At 36.4% G+C, this 19,850-nt stretch overlaps 1 protein-coding gene and 1 non-coding gene across 4 annotated transcripts in view; one reads left to right on the top strand and one right to left on the bottom strand.

The window, feature by feature from the left end:
* The window catches only part of REV3L (REV3 like, DNA directed polymerase zeta catalytic subunit), a 177,263-nt gene that overhangs the window by 138,603 nt on the left and 18,810 nt on the right, over window positions 1-19,850 (bottom strand). The window lies entirely within an intron of this gene.
* LOC114210047 (U6 spliceosomal RNA) lies at window positions 4,892-4,994 on the top strand. The gene has a single exon (XR_003609469.1). It is a non-coding gene; the product is annotated as a U6 spliceosomal RNA (small nuclear RNA).

The following is a 19,850-nucleotide window of genomic DNA, read 5'->3' as shown; positions in this document are numbered from 1 at the left end:
ACCTTCTGAACCTTGCCCTATTATGTTTTCATCTGGCTGCTCATTTGTATTCTTTAAAATAAACTGTATAAATATAGTGTTTTTCTGAGTTCTGTAAGTTGTTCTAGCAATTTATTGAACCTGAGGGTAGGGAGGGTTAAGAGAATCCCAAATTTGTAAGTGGCCAGGCAGAAGTGCAGGTACCCTGGGTATCCGTTTGTGGCTGGCATCTGAAGTGGGGGTGATCTTGTGGAATTGATCAGGGATCAGATCCTGTGGGGGCCTGCACTAATTTCAGGTAGTGTCATAACTGAATTGAATTACAGAACACCCATAGTTGATGTCAGAGAATTGAGAATTTATTGTTGGAAAACCAACAGGACAGGATGTCTTTTTCATATGAGTTAACTCCTTAAGAGGTCTTTAGCTGAGTCTTATAGAAAATTTGACTGCCTTTATTTTTTTTTCCTTATAATTTCTTCTCAAAAGCTAACAAAGATATTTATAATGTCCTCCTATCTTCCCCTATTTGCAAGGGAACTAGAAGGGACTGAATTAAGGATCAACTTTCCATATTAAACAACAATAAACTAACAAACAGCAAAATATAACATACAAATATTCTTATGATTAATATGTCAAGAATGTGATGAAATGACATGTCCAAAATTCATGTGTAATTTAGTTTGCAATTATTACTATAGAAAGGAAACCAGTCATTACTTTGACTTTCACAGCGATTGGGAACCTCAGTTTGGGTACTATTTAAAGGCTCACACAATATGGTATACCAACACATTTTTCTAAAAAGGCTAGCCTTAAAAAATTAAACTGCTAATAGTGTTTTCAAGCCAGAATCTCCAAGAAAATGTATACCTTTCAGACTAAATGTCATAAAAATAATATTTATTAACCTTTGCTAAAAATAAAATCCTGGCTTGTAAAACAAATACTGTTTTGGGGCGCCTGGCTGGCTCAGTCTCAGGTTCATGAGTTCAAGCCCCACCTTGGGTGTGGAGTCTACTTAAAAAAACAAAAAACCAAATATTAAGTTTCAGATGTTTTACAACCAGAATGGTCACACATGTTAATCTATGTGGTATTTCAATTCAAAGGTAAGTAATTCAGGGTCTTAAAGTAAAATTAACAATCTGATTACTATCTGAAAATTCACCTCCGGTGATATAAAACAGTATTAATAGCTAATCAAGATAAAGTTCCAGTCAAATTTGTATATAAATGCCTGAATTTTCTCTCAAAGACACATAAAATAAAATGATACAGGTAATTAAATTAATGCAAATCTAGTAAACTGTTCCACCATTCTTTATGACAGTTGAACACTGAAAGACCTTAAAATTTTACCAATCTACAAGAAAGTAAAAAGATAACACAGAATAAAAGAAACTATTTAGAAATCATGTTTGATAAGGGACTTGTATCTAGAATAACTCTTACAACTCAGTAATAAAAGTTATCATATGATCAGCAATTCTATTCCTAGTTATATGCCCAAGATAAATGAAAATATAAACCCACACAAAAACTTGTACATGAAGCTTATAGTAGCATTTTCATAAAAGCTGAAAGGTGGTAATAACTAAACTGCCCATCAACTGATGAATAAATATAATGTGGAATATCCATACAATGGGATACTTATTCAGCCATTAAAAGGAATGAAGTACTGATAGATGCTACAACATGGATAAATAGGCAAATTGTAAACTGTACCTGAATAAACCTCTTACATAATTTTTTAGCCTAGCCATACTCATTGTTTTATTTTGGAGGTCTCTAACGAGAAGACCTAATTTTTTTTTAAAGACTTTATTTATTTATTTGACAGAGAGAGATAGAGCAGGAACACAAGCAGGGGGAATGGGAGAGGGAGAAGAAGGCTTCCCGCCGAACAGGGAGCCCGATGTGGGGCTTAATCCCAGGACCCTGGGATCATGACCTGAACCGAAGGCAGACACTTAACAACTGAGCCACCCAGGTGCCCCAAGAGAAGACCTAATTTTGAACATACCATTAGAGACAATGCATTCATTAAAATGAATTATTGATTTGCATTATAGAATTATGACTAAATTGAGAGAAATATAAACATTAGCCCCTAAAACCACTTATATATCTCTATTTCCACTTAATCATGCACTAAGTATACTATTTTAAACATTCAATCACATTAAGATATGTTGTCGAATCACAGAGAGATGTTCTACTTAAAGTGATCATTACCAAAAACGTAACGATTAAGAACTGTCAATGTAAGAAATTTTTCAGACAATAAAACTTTCCGACAATAAACTTAATAACAGTAAAACTGACCTACCACATGCACTTAATATGTGCTCTGTCAAATGCAGAAGCAGCATAGCCACCTCCCACCCTCAAACAAGCCCCTTCAAAAATGTTGTACTTTTGTATATGAATTAAATGGAAGTTTTCTTATGACTATATTCAGTTACTCAATAGTATCAGACTAGTATGGCCATTTAGTTCTACTAAGCATAAAGTTGGTTATATGGGGGCCTGAATAAAGCAGTTATAAATCATGAAAATTAGAATTCCAAAACAATGGACAAAAACATACTGCCAAACCTATCAAAAACAATGCAAACCAGAAGTCAGTGGAGCACCATCTTTAAAGTATTGAAAGAAAAAACTGAATTTTTTTAATGGTTGCTTTAGAGTTTGCTGTACACATTTAATCTACATCCACTGTCAAATAACATTATACTGCACTTCATGGGTAGTGAATTCCAAATTCCTCTCTCCTACCCGTTGTAACATTGCTATCAAATTTCATTTATCCATAATCACTGAATACATTATTTTGAAATTATCTATTATATCCATTAAAGATAGAAAATAAGAGGTTTTATTTTACCTTCATTTATTCCTTCACTAACTTTCCTTTTCTCTGAAGAACTTATTTTTAACCTTTCTTGCAAAGTAAGTAACAGTTATTGGCAACAGGTTCCTTCAGTTTTTATTTGTCTGAGAAGGTTCTCATTTTTCCTTCACTTTTTAAAGATAATTTCAATGTATACAGAATTCTAGGTTGGTCAGTTTTTCTTTCAACACTAAACATTTCACTCTACTCTCTTCTTGCTTGTATGGTTTGTGAAGGGAAGTCCAACATAACTCCTAGCCTTCTTCCTTTATAAGGTGTTTTTTTCCCCTCTAGCTCCTTTCAAGATTTTCTCTTTGTCTTTGGTTTCCTGCAGTTTGACTATGATAGGTCCAGGTGTAGATTTGGTATTTGTCATATCTGATGTCCTCTGAGCTTCCTGGATTGGTGGTTTGGAGTCTGTCATTAATTTTGGAAAATCCTTAGCCATTATTACTTCAAATATTTCCTTTGCTTCTTCCTCTCTTTTCCTGATGAGCCTAAAAAGGCATTCTTTATTTGTTACAGTGCTTTTGATTTCTATTATTTTGTTTTGATTCTTAGAATTTCAATCTCTGCTTACATTACCCATCTGTTCTTACATGTTGTCCACTTTTTCCATTAGAGCCCTTAGCATACTGACCATAGTTACTTTAAATTCCCAGTCTGACAATTCCAAAATCTCTGCCATATCTGACTAGAAGTTAGGCTGTATTTACTGTAGCTATGGGTATCAAAGGCTAAAATTTCCTCTAATTTCCTTGTCGTCTTTGGGTTTCCCCAGAAACTCCTTTAACAAAGTGCAAACCTCACAGTTCTTTCATCTGTAATCCTCTATTATTCCATAGAAGCTCTGTTGATGCAGTGGTAAAATGTGAGGGGAAGTATTCCATAATCCATCGATGAGGTCTGGGTCTTTCAGTGGGTCTGTATCCCTGGCTATGGATTTTGAAAGTGCCTCTTGGCTCCGCCGTCCCCACCCCTGCCAATAAATGAGACAGCAAGGCTAGAGAGGAAGTTGGTTTCCCCAAGCTGGTTAGGCTCCGGTAGTTTCCCTTTTAGGCAGGGAGAGAAGAGAATGCTATGAGTATTATTTCAAGATGGTTACTATTCCCCTCCTGCTGGAAGCATGAGGAAATCCCCCTGCCTCCCAATCTTAACTGTGAGAACCTGGTGGAGCCTGTGGAAGACAAACTCACAAGAGCGTGGGAGCCCTCTTAAAACTAGACCCCCAAGAGTTTTTAACTATCAAGCTAGTCCACACTCAGCTTCTAGCAGGTCAATTACAGTTAAGTTCTCCTACCAGTTCCTGGCTTCATTAGTTTATGCTCCCAGCAAGCTGTGATTCTTTGTATTTGCCTGTCTCTCCAGTTTTGGGGGCACCGGTTTACTCTGTGATCTCAGTTCTCTGATGGATCTAAGAAGAACTGTTGCTTTTTAGTTTGTTCAACTTTGTTCCTACTATAAGGACCTCAAGAGTGACAACTTCTAATTTCTTTCATGTCTGAGTGGAAACCAGAATTCAATGTCTTTTTGATGTATTCCCATCATTCCTTGAATACTTTTTTATTTTCTGGAACAAGAAGATGTTCCAGGTTCATCTTGCACTTTTCCCAAGGGAGTCTTGGTTACTTTTAGTGGAGAATATTGTTTAGAAATCAAGATCTGGATGCAAATTATGCTCATTGCTACAGGGGTATCATTACTTCTAGAACCTCTAAGCACGTATTAGGAAATTTACATATTTATACACATACACACACCCTATATTTATTTCTCTATCCATCCATCCTTCTCTGTATGTAATAAAAACTACACTTATACCTCCAATTCCAACCTAACACCCTAGAGACATTCTAATTGTCCCTATGTCCAACAGTGAGAAACCTGGCTCCCATTTTCCTTAATGTATTTACTCGTTTGCACAATCCTAAAAAACATAAAAAGTATTTTCAGAACTCCTACCCACTACCATTGAGAAAAGCACATATACTAAAATTCAATACTTGTTTAGTGCTTGCTTTGGCAGCACATATACTAAAACTGGAATGATACAGAAAAGATTAGCATGGCCCTTGCACAAGGATGACATGCAGAATTTGTTTACTGTTCTTTTCCGGGGGCGGGGGGGAGGGTTGGGGGAGTGGGGTGGGCACAGAGAGGAGGAGTGGTAAAATTTCCAGATAATAAAATGCACAAATACTAACTACACTTTATTTTGACAAATGTATCTTTATTAAGTTATGGAACATTTCCCATTTTCATCACCTCCAAAATTCCCTTTTGCTGCTTTGTCAATCCCCACCTCCTCTGAGGCAATCACTGTTCTGATTTTTCACAATAGTTTTTGTCTAGCACTTCATAAAAATGGTATATTCTTTTGTGCCTGAATTCTTTTGCCCAGCACTGTGATTTTAATGTTCATCCAGGATGTCACATGTATCAGTAGTTCATTCCTTTTTGTTGTTCCATAGTAACTCCTTGTATAGATATGTCAGTTTGTTTACCCATTTTACATATGAGATAAGAGATTCAGAGTACCTAAAGTTATAGAGTTAACTGGATGAGAAGAATTCCAAGGACTTAAGAACCAGAAGTATTATAAACTCTTGATTCTTATTTTGGTGTTCTTTTCATTTTACCAAAGCACCACTCAAACAAATTTTAAAAATAACAACCGGGGTGCCTGGATGGCTCAGGTGGTTAAGCATCTGACTCTTCGATTTCAGCTCAGGTCATGATCTCAGGGTCATGAGATCGAGCGCGAGCTGGGTTCCACGCTCAGCAGGGAGTCTGCTTGAGATTCTCTCCCTCACCCTTTTCCTCTGCCCCTTCCACTCATTCGTAAGCACTCTCTCACTAAAACAAATCTTTAAAAAATAAAAAATAAAAATAACAAAAACTCCAGTGATATATTTTTATCATATAAATTTAGTGATGTATAAGGAACTACCTACATATAATCACATCATAGATGTAATAATATTTTTCAAAATCACCACTGTGATGCTTTCCAATGAGTTCTTAGTAGGAAATGAAAAATATCCAAAATTAAAAGGTTATTGAATCAAATGCAAATATTTTTAAATCTTTAAGAATATCTGTACAGTTAACAACATTGCCATTTCTTCCTTAATCCATAAATCCACACTCCTTCCTAATCCTTACTTCTGCCAATGCTGAATTCAAGTTTACCTAGCATTTCTTAAATATCTCTTAACACACTCACCTTATAATCAACCTTCAATGAAAGTAATTTATACATTCACTAATTTCTTCAGTTTATTAAACTTATAAAACTACCAAGAGGAGTACTCTCCTAATTCTAGCATTTCTAGGCAATTTTTAGCCTTTTGAGTCTCTCCTCAAGTCTGTCAAATCATCCAATTCTAATTCCCTATTTAGAAAATATATCGATCTCTCTCTCTCTTTAAAACATAACATAAAAGACAGTTTTCCTTCAACCCATAATCTTTAAGCTCCTTCTCAAACCACAATTAACTTAGTAATTCTGATCTAAGGATGATAATTTTTCTGTACTATGAAATGCTACTACTTACCCCTCATGATGAAAGTTTATGGCAGCACCCTTCAAGGTGACCTTGAGTCATTGCCATAGACGGAAGGGCCAAAAGTAGAACACCAAGAGTGAGATTGCCATTAGGCTGGGTTGTCCCACCACCTCCCCTACTGCCCCAAACATACATACCCTGTGTTTTGGCCCAATCTAGATGAACTTCCTGAAGATGGAAGTAACAGAGGAAGTAACAGAGAATTTGAGATCTCTTCCTCAAAAGTATGAACGAATCTATGGATCTATTATATTTGAGGTAAGCCCCACTGTAAGGCTCCCCTCTAACAGGTTTCTAGACTTCTCATGTATTCCAAACAACATCCATCTCACAAGAACATGGTGAAATATAAAGCGTACCTTGAAGTACAAAGCACCTGTAGATGCTATATTAATTTGAAATGCTCCTACAAGTTAGGGGTGATTATCCTAACTTTCCTAATGTGATAACAGACTAACTTTAGACTTAATCAATCTACCACATATACGATGACCCAAGAACTTAGTCTATAACACAAATAAGGTAGATGAGACCAACTGACTTGTCCTATTTCATTTACAAGTCACAATCCTTAGCTCATAATTTATGTGAAATAAAATGCTAATTATTTGGAGTGAAGAAAACAAAAGGTTTAAGATGCGATCAGAGCACTGAATACAATTCTATAACAAAACTTCCCAATTCCCAGTCACTATATCAAGGACAAATGATGGTTTGATTATTAACAGCTATGGCAAAGACAGCTGTTTAGCATTTGGCTTCACCTTTTGGTTTTAGGTTCTGAAAATTCCTGTGAACTTCTGTTTTCATCCAAACAAAATAAAAATTTGGGCAAGATAACATGCCCAAAGAGCTCGACCACGAGTCTAATGAAATCAGACTTATTTGAAAGAAAAAGAAATGCCAGGGCTGTAATGTCACCTGCTCATTTTTCTTTTGTGCCATTAGAAAAACTGTACAAAGTAGGTTAATGTTTACAGTATACTTTCCTGAACTCCTCAATACTTTTCATTCTACTTCTTCCTTAAAAATATAGTGGCCAAAATAAAGGAGATTCGTGGAAGGCAATGATTAATCCAGAGAACTAAGGTAGGTGGTGAGGCAACTGATCATCTCATCATCTTCAAGAATTAACTGAAGATAAGATGGCAATGGGAAAAGAACCTAAGGAGCTCTTGGAAGATGGCAAAATCCTTAGAAAGGGAAGGTAAAATAGAAACTTTTGGTCCCAGTTAAAGTGTCAATGAGAATATACTTCTATCTGAAGAAAAAAAAGTATTAACAAGAATGCAGGTAAAATAAAGACAAAGATAGTAAATAAGCTTAGAAATTGGATTATTAAAGTTACCCTTACAAAGCTTACAAAGAAAGTATCTTTTAAAAATATTTTCTGGCCTAGTTGTTCTAAAGAAATAAGGAGAATAAGCCAACAACCAACCATACATTTTTACTGAACACCTAGTATATAAATGGTTTTGTATAGGTAATGTGATTTTATTTTTTAAAAAGATTTTATTTTTTTGAGAGAGAGCGAGCATGAGTGGTGGGGAGGGACAGAAGGAGAGGGAGAAGCAGACTCCCTGATGAGTAGGGAGCCCAACTCAGGGGCTTGACCCCAGGACCCCGGGATCATGACCCAAGCTGAAGGCAGAGACTTAATCGCTTAACTGACTGAGCCACCTGAGCAACCTGGTAATGTGATTTTAAAATGAATTAAATACAGTCTCTTGCCCCATCTCTAGCTGGGGATAGGGTTGGGGCACCAAGTTACATATAAGACATAACAGAGATAGAAAAAAAAATGCTTAGGGAACCTAGAGAAAAGAGAATTAGAATGGGGATGTGGCAAAAAAGGTTTCATAGAAGTGATATTTCCACTGGACTTTAAAGGATAGTCAGGAATTTAATAGGCATAGATAGGAAAAAGATAAAGCAAGAAATAAAATGGAATAATATAAGAAAGGTATGGGAGTTAGAAAAAGTGGTGTAGAATATATTCAGGAAAATCCAAGTGTGTATGAGTGGGGTGGAAAAACAGCGTTCATGGTAAAGAGAGAGAAAAATGAGAAAAGAAAAGCATAGAGAAGCAGACTGGAAAAGAGACTGAGGAATCTCTAAACACTACACAGTAAGTTCATTTTTAGCAGTAGGGATTCAAATTATTTTGAGCCTTGAAGACACACATAATCTAGGTTCCTACTATCAGATAAGCCTGCATACAAGTTAAATTTCACTTTAACAACTGTGCTGTCTTACAGTCATCAATCATCAGCTCTCCTGTGAAATTTAGAATCAGAATAAATGCAGAAGCTGGTTAAATGCTAAATTTTAAAGCAGATCCAGCTGCTCAATGGTCAACATGATTATAAATAGGGTGACCATTTAATCTGTCATCTAAACTGGGATTTTTCAGAATAAAGGGGGGCACTATTAATAATTATGCTAGTATAAATTCAGAACATCCCAAGCAAACTGGGATGAATAGTTAACCTAGTTATAAAAATTCCCCAAATCAAAGGGACTCTTTACTTTTTCTTTCTTAAAATTCTCTTCAGTGGGAATCTCCTACTGTGGAGCAGGAGGAGAATCCAGCATTTGATACTGAGATTAGTGGCTATGACATTTTAAAGAGGCACATATTAAAAATGAATAACAGATCTATTTTTATAGTAGCAGAGACCTGAAGAATGAATAACTTCATGCAAATCTTTATAAGACTTCTTTATCTTAACTAATGACAATCATAAACACAAAGGAACTATATACTGATTACCAACTTCACAAGCACATATACACTTAGATAGTATTCCCTGAGTTTCTGTGTTAATTTTTATATTTGAAAACAAGTTAATTTTCAACTATACCAACCATCTCAAAGCATATTAGTTTTTGTGTTAATATAGTACAAGAGAGAAAAAAAATGTTTTTATTGCTAAAATTACAGAAAACACTTGATGGTTTGACAAAAGATTGTTATGTGGGTGGTTGCAACTTGGCCTTTAACCTCTTGCCAAATACCATACCGCACGTGTTCTGAATTACCAGTAAATCCAGATGCCCTCATGTGAGAGATTTCAAATCCAACCAGAAATTGAGACAAAACAATCCTATGGTCTTCATGAATGAAACCAAGAACTTCTTAAAAAAGGGGGGGGGGAGGGAGAAAGAAACCAAGAACTTCCAATGTGTAATGTCAGGACTTTGGGAAAATAATTTAACTTCTAAATACTCATTCTGGTCAAAGTCTAAGACCTGATAAAGAAGGTCTTGACACTGCAAAAAGAAATCAAACATTTGATATTAAAAAATTTTTACAATCACCTAATATCACACGTTGGCCAACTTTTTCCCTAACAGGACAAACAGTAAATTTTTAGGTTTTGTGGGCCATAGACTCTCTTGTTGATAATACAGAAATGAATGGAAGGGGCTGTGATCCAATAAAACTTTACTTAGAAAAACAGGTGGTGGGGCTGGATTTGGTTCTCTGGGTTTTATAATACAAGCTCCTTTGTATCACTCATCTTGGACAATGTCTGGTACATAATATATGCTCTGAAAATGTTTGTAGATGAATATTATTTAATCTAAAAACAAAAGCAAAATGTCTGAGCTATCTTGTTACAAACACAGTGTTTACTGAATGTTATTTGAGACTAACTTCCTAGTTAGATTTATAAGTTGGTATTTCTCACACAAAATACTTATTTTTAAATTTTTTTTCATTTAAAAAACTGTAATTATAATATTAATCATGGTCATGTCACTACTGAACTCTGTTTACCCAAGATTAATACTAATTTTCTGGCTCCTTGAGGCCATTTACATAAATAGATAATCTGATTACACAGTATAAGGACTGGAGCTGAAAGGTCACGTTGAGTTAAAGCCAGAGTTAATACCATGGCAAGTGAGAGTCAAAGGCAGGTGGAAAGAACCCTGCAGAGAAGACTGGTGTGTGGAGAAGAGAATGGAAGAGAAGACAGACCTGTCTGTACCATGCAGTGAAAATCTGAGCAATTTCTCTGTATTATAATAAGAAATCTCCTTTTTATTAGAACTTCTTTGAAAGGGCTTCTGTTCTTTGCAGTTAAATGATTCCTGCCTAGAAAATGGATTATGAAACATTTTGGAGAGGAGTTAATATTTGAGCTGAATTTTTAAAAAATGAATAGACAGGGATTCCAGTCTACATGGAGTAATAGGGAACAGATTTACCCTCCTGCCTGAAAAACAACAACAACCAAAAAAAAAAAAAAAAAAAAAGCCCACATGAAACAGACATAAGACAATGGCTGGTATAAGAGAGTAATCCTTCCAGAAGGGAAACAAAGTGAGCCCTCTTAAAACAGCTCCCTGCTTACAGAGAGCTTCCAGGGAGCAGAGGGAGAAAGAAGTCAGCTGGAGCTCAGCAATCTCCCTGAGTTGAGGAAATATGAGTCCAAGCTTGCTGTAATATGCCTGGTAGCATACCACAGAGGAGACAGTTGCAGAGAGAAAGTAGAGCTGCAGAAGGCCCCCTGAAGACCTTACTGAGTAATATCAGCACATGCTTATGAGGAATCTACCCAAAGCAGGAGAAGAACTAAAAGGAGCAGAGGGAACAATTTCAGGGGTCAGACAGTGGAATGAATAATCTGTTTCATCCAGAAAGGAAAAAAAAAATCTCCTACTTCACAGGACATCAGGCAGAATAATCCTAAGGTTATTGCCTCAGTAATGGAGCAAGATGAACTCTGGATAAAGTTTGCTCTGGTTCCACCTGAACAAGCATAAATATAGCATTCAAAGTGTCAAACGATTTCCAAATAAGTATCCCAGAATAAAACTCAAGAATATTTCTAGAAATACAAAATATCCCAAACTCAAGGTTAAATTCGTAATGTCTGGCATCTGATAAAAAATTATCAGACATGAAAAGAAATAGAAAAATATGGCCCATACTGAGGAGAAAAAGCAGCAACAGAAACAAGCCAAGAACTGATAAATACTGGAATCAGCAAAGATATCAAGATAATTCTTTTTTTTTTAAAGATTTTATTTATTTATTTGAGAGAGAATGAGAGATAGAGAGCACGAGAAGGAAGAGGGTCAGAGGGAGAAGCAGACTCCCTGCTGAGCAGGGAGCCCGATGTGGGACTCGATCCCGGGACTCCAGGATCATGACCTGAGCCGAAGGCAGTCGCTTAACCAACTGAGCCACCCAGGCGCCCTCAAGATAATTCTTATAACCTGTATGTTGAAGAGAATGGAGGAATGCTTGGACATGTTAAACAGAGATGTGGACAATATAAAAAGAAGTTGAATCAAAATTTTCATCTTACCAGAGATGAAAAATAAATGTTTGAGATGAAAAATACAATAGATGGAATCGAACATTAGAAATGCCAGAATTAAAGATTAAGAATTTGAGAGCAGCAATAGAAATGACCCAAAATGAGGCACAAAATAAACCTGAAAAAAAATGATCAAAACATTAGTAACCCACGCAACAACTTTAAGCAGACTCATACATGTGTAATTTGAGTCCTCAAGGTGGAGAATAAGTGCTACATAAAATTACAAAAAAAAAAAAAAAAGGAAAAGACAGTATGGGCTTAAAGTAGTGCATAAGAGCAAGCTGTAACAGATTATGGAGAGGAGGAAAGAAATGAGAGCAGCTGTATATTTGGCTATAAATCTGACAATGGCTGACAAGTAACGTAGCTAGAAGCTGTTACCTCTAAGAAAGAAGGACCGGGATTAGGGTGCGATGGTAAGAAAAGCGAGAACTGAGAATATTTTAAAGGAAGAAATCATAGGAATCCATGATTAACTGTATACTGGAAAGGAGAATGTTAAGAGGATGAAATTCTGAAAAGGACCAGACTAAGTCTGAATCCCAGCTTCTCTATTTACTATGTGAACTTGGAGAGGTTACTGAATCTCTCTGCCTTAGTTTCCTCATTAGTAAACTGGAGATAACAGTACCTATGTAACAGGGCTGTTTTGAGAGTTAAATGAGTTAAAACATGTAAAGTACTTTGGCAGGTACTAAGTGCTTAATAAACATTGGCTATTGCAGTTCTCAAAACTTTTGGTCTCAGAACTACTTTTCACTCTTAAAAGTTATGGAGGACCGCAAAGAATTTTGCTTATCTGGGTAATGTCTATGAAAATTTACCATATTAGAAATTAAAACTGAGAAATATATAAAGTACTAACATTTTCATTCATTAAAAATATTAAACCTATTACATGCATTTCGTTTTTCAAAAGAAAAAAAATGGTACAAAGATAGAAACTGTTTTACATTTCTGTCAATCTCTCTACTGTCTGGCTTACTAAGAGAAAGCTGGATTCTCATATTTGCCTCTGCTCAATCTGTTGCTTATGTTGTTTTGGCTGGGAAAGAAAACCAACCAATCTGTGTTATGTAGAAGCTAATACACCCAAGAAAGCTAAGATAGCGTCTCCTGGGTAGAACGACTAAGTTTAAAAAGGGGGACAGGAGAGTATTCATACCATAAATCTTAAGAGTGCTCAAGAGAAGAATAAGGTATTAACTATAAACTATTCTAGTCAGCTCACAAGAGAAAGAGCCAGAGAAACCATTAAATTTATCCCACATGGGTTATAAGGAGCACTGTAGAAAGGATGGAACCACAAAGAATTCCCATATACGATAATAGAGATTCATAGTTCTACATGAACAATAAGGAAATGCGCCTGGGCCTGAGCTGAGAGTTTGGAAAGTTCTAAGCATAAGAACACAGAGAAAAAGAGAACAGGGCCAAGGAATGGAATCTGGGGCAGGTGCGGAGGCCAAGGGGGTGCTGGTGCTGGACAGAAGGAAAACAACTTAATCTTTTTTTTGTAGGCAAAAGATTATTAAATAGATACTTCACCAGAGTAGGTATGTGAATGGCACATAAGCACATGAAAAGATGTTCAGTAACCTTAGTTCTCAAAAATAAAAATTAAAAAACAATGAGGTATCATTACATTCCCACTAGAGAGGATACAATTTAAAAAAGACTAAACTGGAACCAAATGTTGAGAATATGGAAAAACTGGACCTTCCATACACTGTTGGAGGTAATGCAAAATGGTATAGCTCTTTTGGAAAGGAGTTTGGTGGTTTCTTCTGAAGTAAACTAAATATATGACCCGGCAATCCTATCCCTAAGTATCTAGAGTAAGAGAAATGAAAATATATATTCACACAAAGACCTGTACATGACTGCTCACAGCAGCTTTATTCATAACAGTCCAAAACAGAAACAATCCGAAAGTCCAGATCCTAGTGAATGGTATATCCATATGATGTAATATAACTTAGCAATATAAAGGAACACACTACTCATACATGCAAGAATATGAAGGCACAAATGACTACATATTGTATGATTCCATTTACATGAAATTCTGGAAAAGGTAAAACTATAGTTATTATACTGTATATTGTAATTATATAGTAATTATAGTGACAAAGCAGATCAGTGGTTGCTGGAGGTGGGGAGGGAGGTTTGACTGAAAGGAACACAAGGAAACTTTTTAGGGTAATAGAAGTGTTCTATATTATCATGATTGTGGTTATGGTGGTTACAGGATTGATACACCTGCCAAAATTCATCTATTTGTATACTTAAAATTGGTCAATTTTGTTGTATGTTATCCCTCAATAAAACTGATTAAGGAAAAAGAAGAGAAGAATGAACAAATCTTCATCCTGCCTGTTACTCACTAGGATTTCTCAATGCCTGACAGAAAATGGTAGTAGGTAGGAAAGAAGAGATGAGGAAATCATTGACAAGAAAGAACAGGGAGCTGATAGAAATGAGACAGTCATAAGAAGAAATATGCCATTTTTATTAGATTCTAAAAATGAGAATAATTTGTTTTTTAAAGATTTATTTATTAGAGTGAGAGAGAGGGAGATCACGAGCACGGGGGAAGGGTAGAGGGAGAAGCAGACTCCCTGCTGAGCAGGGAGCCTGATGTGGGACTCGATCCCAGGACCCTGGGATCATGACCTGAGCTGAAGGCAGACGCTTAACCCACTGAGCCACCCAGGCACCCCAAAAGAATAATTTGCTTCTGAAAGAGACCTTGACCAGTCCAAAATAGGTTTCATCGTAATAGTATTTCTTTCATTATGTTCTAAGGACTACCTAAGTCAGAAGCATTCCAGACTTTCTCTGCCAGAAACTCTATGTGCAAAGTCCCTAAATCTACCTTTTAAATTTCTCCCAAAGAAATTATTTTGTGGAGTGCCTGGCTTGCTCAGTCGGTAGAGCATGTGACTCTTGATCTCAGGATTGTGAGGTCAAACCCCACATTGGATGTAGGTATCACTTAAAAATAAAAAAATCTTTAGGGCGCTTGGGTGGCACATTCAGTTAAGCGACTGACTCTTGGTTTCAGCTCAGGTCCTGATCTCAGGGCTGTGAGATCGAATCCCGCATTGGGCTCTGTGGTGGGTGTGGAACCTGCTTAAGATCCTCTGTCCCCCCCGCCTTAAAAAAAAGTTATTTTGCAAACTGAATCAGAAAGAACCACTGTACTAGAAGGAATGTATACCGTGCGCCCACACACACGTACCACACAGACTAGGTTTGCAATAGCTTCAAGTGAATAGTATTAAATAGCATATATGATTTTGTTATGGAAACACAGAATCATCATTACTTCGTGGAGACGCAAGCAGCTCAAAGGAGCTCATCTACAAAAACCACTCAGGATACTGCCAAGGTACTCAATGTATTGCTTGCCAATTACCCTGGACTTGAGTAAGGAGACAATTCTAAGCAAAGTTAAAAAAAGATCCTCTGACCATATCAAATTTGAAGTTCCATGATGCCATATTGCTTCTGTTTCACCACTATCTGGTTTGTAGGTGACAGCCACTTCAATTTTAATTACTATTTGTAATATATTTTCTTTAAATATGTGATTTTTAAAAAGCAATACGCTAGGTTTTCCTCTTTATAAATTCTGTTGACTTGTTATAGAATTTCCTATGGGCTTTCTCAATACATTTGACTTAATTTCAAACATCTTTAAAATCAAAAGAAAACACAATTAAACAATGAAACAAAACAATGTTAGGAACTGTAAAGAACACAGCTGAGTGAACAGCCAAGGTCTTTACCTTCATGAGGTGGTTTGTGTGTGTGTTACAATATACATAAAACCATTTTAACTTTTTGAGCATACAAGTCAATGATATTAATAAGCACATTCACACTACTGTGTAGCCATTATCACCATCCATCTCTAGAACATTTCATCATCCCAAACTGAAACTCTGCACCCATTTAACAATAAATCCCCATTTATCCCTTCCCCAGCCCCTGATAACCATTCACTTTCTTTCTCTATGAATATGACTATTCTACATACCTCATGTAAGTGGAATCATATAATATTTGTCCTTCCATCATGAGTTTTTTTCTACTACTTTTTATTGCATATCTAGGCACCAAGCACTGAGGACACAAAGACTGGCAGCATACTAATCTGCCCTCATGAAACTTACACTCTAATAGGGAAGTCAGACAAGTCAGTAACAACTTGCATGTCAGTGTGATAACAGCTCTAACAGAGGTACAAAGTACAATGGTGGCCATTGTACAAAGTATAATGGTGGCACAAAGGATTAATTAACTCTGAGCAAAGTCAAAAGCACTTCACAACAGAGGTGATGTCTCAGGACATTTTAAAATAGGAAGAATTCACTGAATGGACATCGTCATTTCATCCTGAGGTATGGTATACATTCATTCATCAAACATTTAAAGAGGGGCAACACTATCCCCAGCACTCCATACCCAGGAAAGCCAGAGTCCCTGCTTTCCTTACACTAAAAGTAAATGCAGAGACATGACATATGCATCTGAGGAAGAGCAAGCAGTTCAGACTAAAGAGCAAAGTGCCTGGGGAAGAATAAGATGAGGCTGGGAAGGCAATGAGGTATCAGATCATGGAAAAGTCATCCAGAGTTTTATTCTATACTGTAGACCAGTTTCAAAACTTTAGAATATCTAGAAATCACTGGTGGCACTTGCCAGAAGTACACATTCCTAGACAACCCCACAGGTTTTAACTGCATATGTCTGGGATGGACCTCAGGAATCTGTATTTTTAATGAGTATCCCAGGGGATTCTAAAACAGGCATATCCATGGACTATTTTTTGGGAAATACCCCTGTAGAATATGGGACGCTCATAACGGCTTTCAAAGAGAAGAATTATATGAATAGATTATACGTTTTGGTTTATTAATTCTCCCCCTAGTTATAAAGTAATACCTGCTTAAGATATAAAAAAGCACAAAAAAGAAAAACATTACTTAAATCTACCACCTTCATATTCTACGTTTTATTATTTCTCTAATGTTTATATTATATACACTCTTATACAGAAGGATCATACTGTACAGACTATTTTGAAGCATATTTTCTTCACTTACCCAGGCAAGTGAACACTTTCCCTTTATATTATTTCTTAGTCAGATTTTTGATGACCATATACATCAAATACATGTAACTATCCTTCATTTAAAGAAAAAAATTTTTTTAAGATTTAAAAAAAAGATTTTATTTATTTGTCAGAGAGAGAGAGAGCACAAGCAGGGGGAGCGGCAGGCAGAGGGAGAAGCAGGCTCCCGCTGAGCAAGGAGCCCGATGTGGGACTCAATCCCAGGACCTGAGATCATGACCTGAGCCTAAGGCAGATGCTTAACTGACTGAGCCACCCAGGCGTCCCTCTCCTTCATTTTTTTAACACTGAGGTTATTAGCAATTTTTCACGTAGTTTCTCCTGTACCACTGTCAGTATGTCATCATTTGGATAAAATCTGGGTTTTAGAAAGATCACTAGTGACATTATAAGGGCTGAATCTGAAAAGAGGGGAATTCAGAGACAAGCTGAAAAGATTATCATGATGGTCCAAATATAATGAGACCTCAATTAAAGTAGTAACAATGGAAATGCACAGAGAATGGATTTGAAAGTCCACAATCTACATGTAAAGATTTGTCATCTGTTTAAGACAATATATAAAGAAATAATTCCTTTTTTCAATAAATATTTACCAAAGCCCTACAATGTATCCAAGAATAATTACTGAGAAAAACATATCAGGATAAAAGAACACTACGCATCTGCACTTTTTTTTTTAAGATTTTATTTATTTGATAGAGACGCAGTGAGAGTGGGAAAAAAGCAGGGGGAGTGGGAGAAGGAGAAGCAGGCTTCCCGCGGAGCAGGGAGCCCGATGTGGGGCTCGATCCCAAGACCCTGGGATCATGACCTGAGCCAAAGGCAGACGCCCAACGACTGAGCCACCCAGGCGCCCTGCATCTGCACTTTTATGTGTGTGTGTATGTATGTGTAGGATCAGGGTTCCAACTGCATTTAAGTAATTCAGAGTCTTCCTTTTTATCAGAGGAAAAATAATTCCCTGTTCTGATTCTACAATTGCAGTAGAGACAGAAAATGTCATAGTTGTCAACAAAAGCTTGACCCTCTGTCCTCAAGTTACATGCCGGGGCTGTGGTGGGAGTTCAACACACTAAACAAGAAACTGCCCATGATCAGGTTTACTTCAATTTTTAAAAAAGAATCTGCATATACTGGGGCTTTCTGCCAAAAAAGAAAATGTTTCATGCATTTGGCTCCTTGTCCTTTTATGTGGCTAGTGTCCAATATCAACTTGGAGATGTCCCCATTTCAAAATCTGCTAGCTACTGAAACATGGGTCAAACAAAACATTTTTCCTTTCTATGAAAAAGTTTAATGTATCATGACAAGGAATCTTATTAGGTAAAGCTAAGCTCACATGAAAAATGCTTATAACAAATCAGTTCCCCCTAATATCTTTCTTAATTTTTCTTTTCAAAGATTTTATTTGACAAAGAGACACACAGCAGGAGAGGGAACACAAGTAGGGGGAGTGGGAGAGGGAGAAGCAGGCTCTCTGCTGAGCAGGGAGCCCAATGTGGGGCTCGATCCCAGGGCCCGGGATCACGACCCAAGCTGAAGACAGACGCTTAATGACTGAGCCACCCAGGCGCCCCTAACATTTTTTTTTTTTTTTTATACCAATACCCATTAAGCCTCAGATTTCAAAAGTCAGGATTTTTTTTTTAATAATTAAAAGTTAGATTCTTGAATCACACATATCCAAAGATTCTTCAGTAAATCTGACACACCTCAATTGATGTAAATGAAAAAAATGAGAAGCATATCTTACTTTCCTTTTGAGATAACACTCCTTTTTATTCATTTACCATGTAATTTTGTCAAAACTAGGGAGATCTCATTTATCACTTTTGATAATTCAAAGTATATGTACTCAAAAACCTTTCCCACACCTTGAAATTTCCAAGTTTCATTTATATTAGTTGGTTTATTAATTTTTAGTGATCTTGAAGCTTCCATGCATAAAAGAACCTCTCCTTTAAAAGGCATCCCACTGGGATGCCTGGATGGCTCAGTTGGTTAAGTGTCTTCCTTAGGCTCAGGTCATGATCCCACAGTCCTGGGATCAAGCCCCGCATCAGGCTCATTGGTCAGTGGGGAGCCTGCTTCTCCCTCTGCCTGCCACTCCCCCTGCTTGTGCTTTCTCTCCCTGACAATAACTAAATAAAATCTTTTAAAAAAAAACAAAAGGCATATCCCATCTTCACTTCCAAAACACCTTCTCAGTTAACAGACTACAAAAAAACAAAATACTAATATTGATTTCTTACTTGTCTTTCTCATGTCTATTTAATTCTACATAGTCCTAGGTGAGTAAAATAAACATATCTGGATCAAGCTACTTGAAAATTTGTACAATTTTTATGCCAAATTCAATATGTACTATTACAATAACAGGCATAATTCAGAATGAAAATCCAGTGAATTCAAGTGATTAACAAAGAAAAATAAGACATATAAAACATAAAATTAAACATACTTTAGATCGAATTATTACATTAAATTCTATCTCCACAACAATAGCCATAATCCTGGGCCATATCTCATGGCCCTTAAATCTAATCAGACTGTTTTTCAGTTGGGATATAACTTACTATTAACTTCTACTAATAATCTAAAAGCTCTCAGGACATGCCAAAAAAAAAAAAAAAATACATGCCTTTATACTATAGCTTCACCTTCTGAAATATCAATACTTCAGGAATAGCAACAACCATTATCAAAGAAATCTCCTTGAAAGATAAATCTCATATCAGGAAAAAAAAAAGAGTAGGGGAAAGACAAAACCCATAACGAGTCATTTAAGAGCTATGAGACAGTATCTTATGGTCTAACATCCATTTAACTGAAATCACACAGAGAAGAGAAAACAGGTAAAAAGAAATACATGAAGAGATAATGGCTGAGGTTTCCTCATTAAATAAAAGATACCA

This window comes from Eumetopias jubatus, unplaced genomic scaffold (genome assembly GCF_037043125.1).
Source record: "Eumetopias jubatus isolate StellerSeaLion01/CBP00866 unplaced genomic scaffold, mEumJub1_p1.0 scaffold_6, whole genome shotgun sequence".
NCBI lineage: Eukaryota > Metazoa > Chordata > Mammalia > Carnivora > Otariidae > Eumetopias > Eumetopias jubatus.
This window is presented reverse-complemented; position numbering and strand designations above follow the sequence as displayed.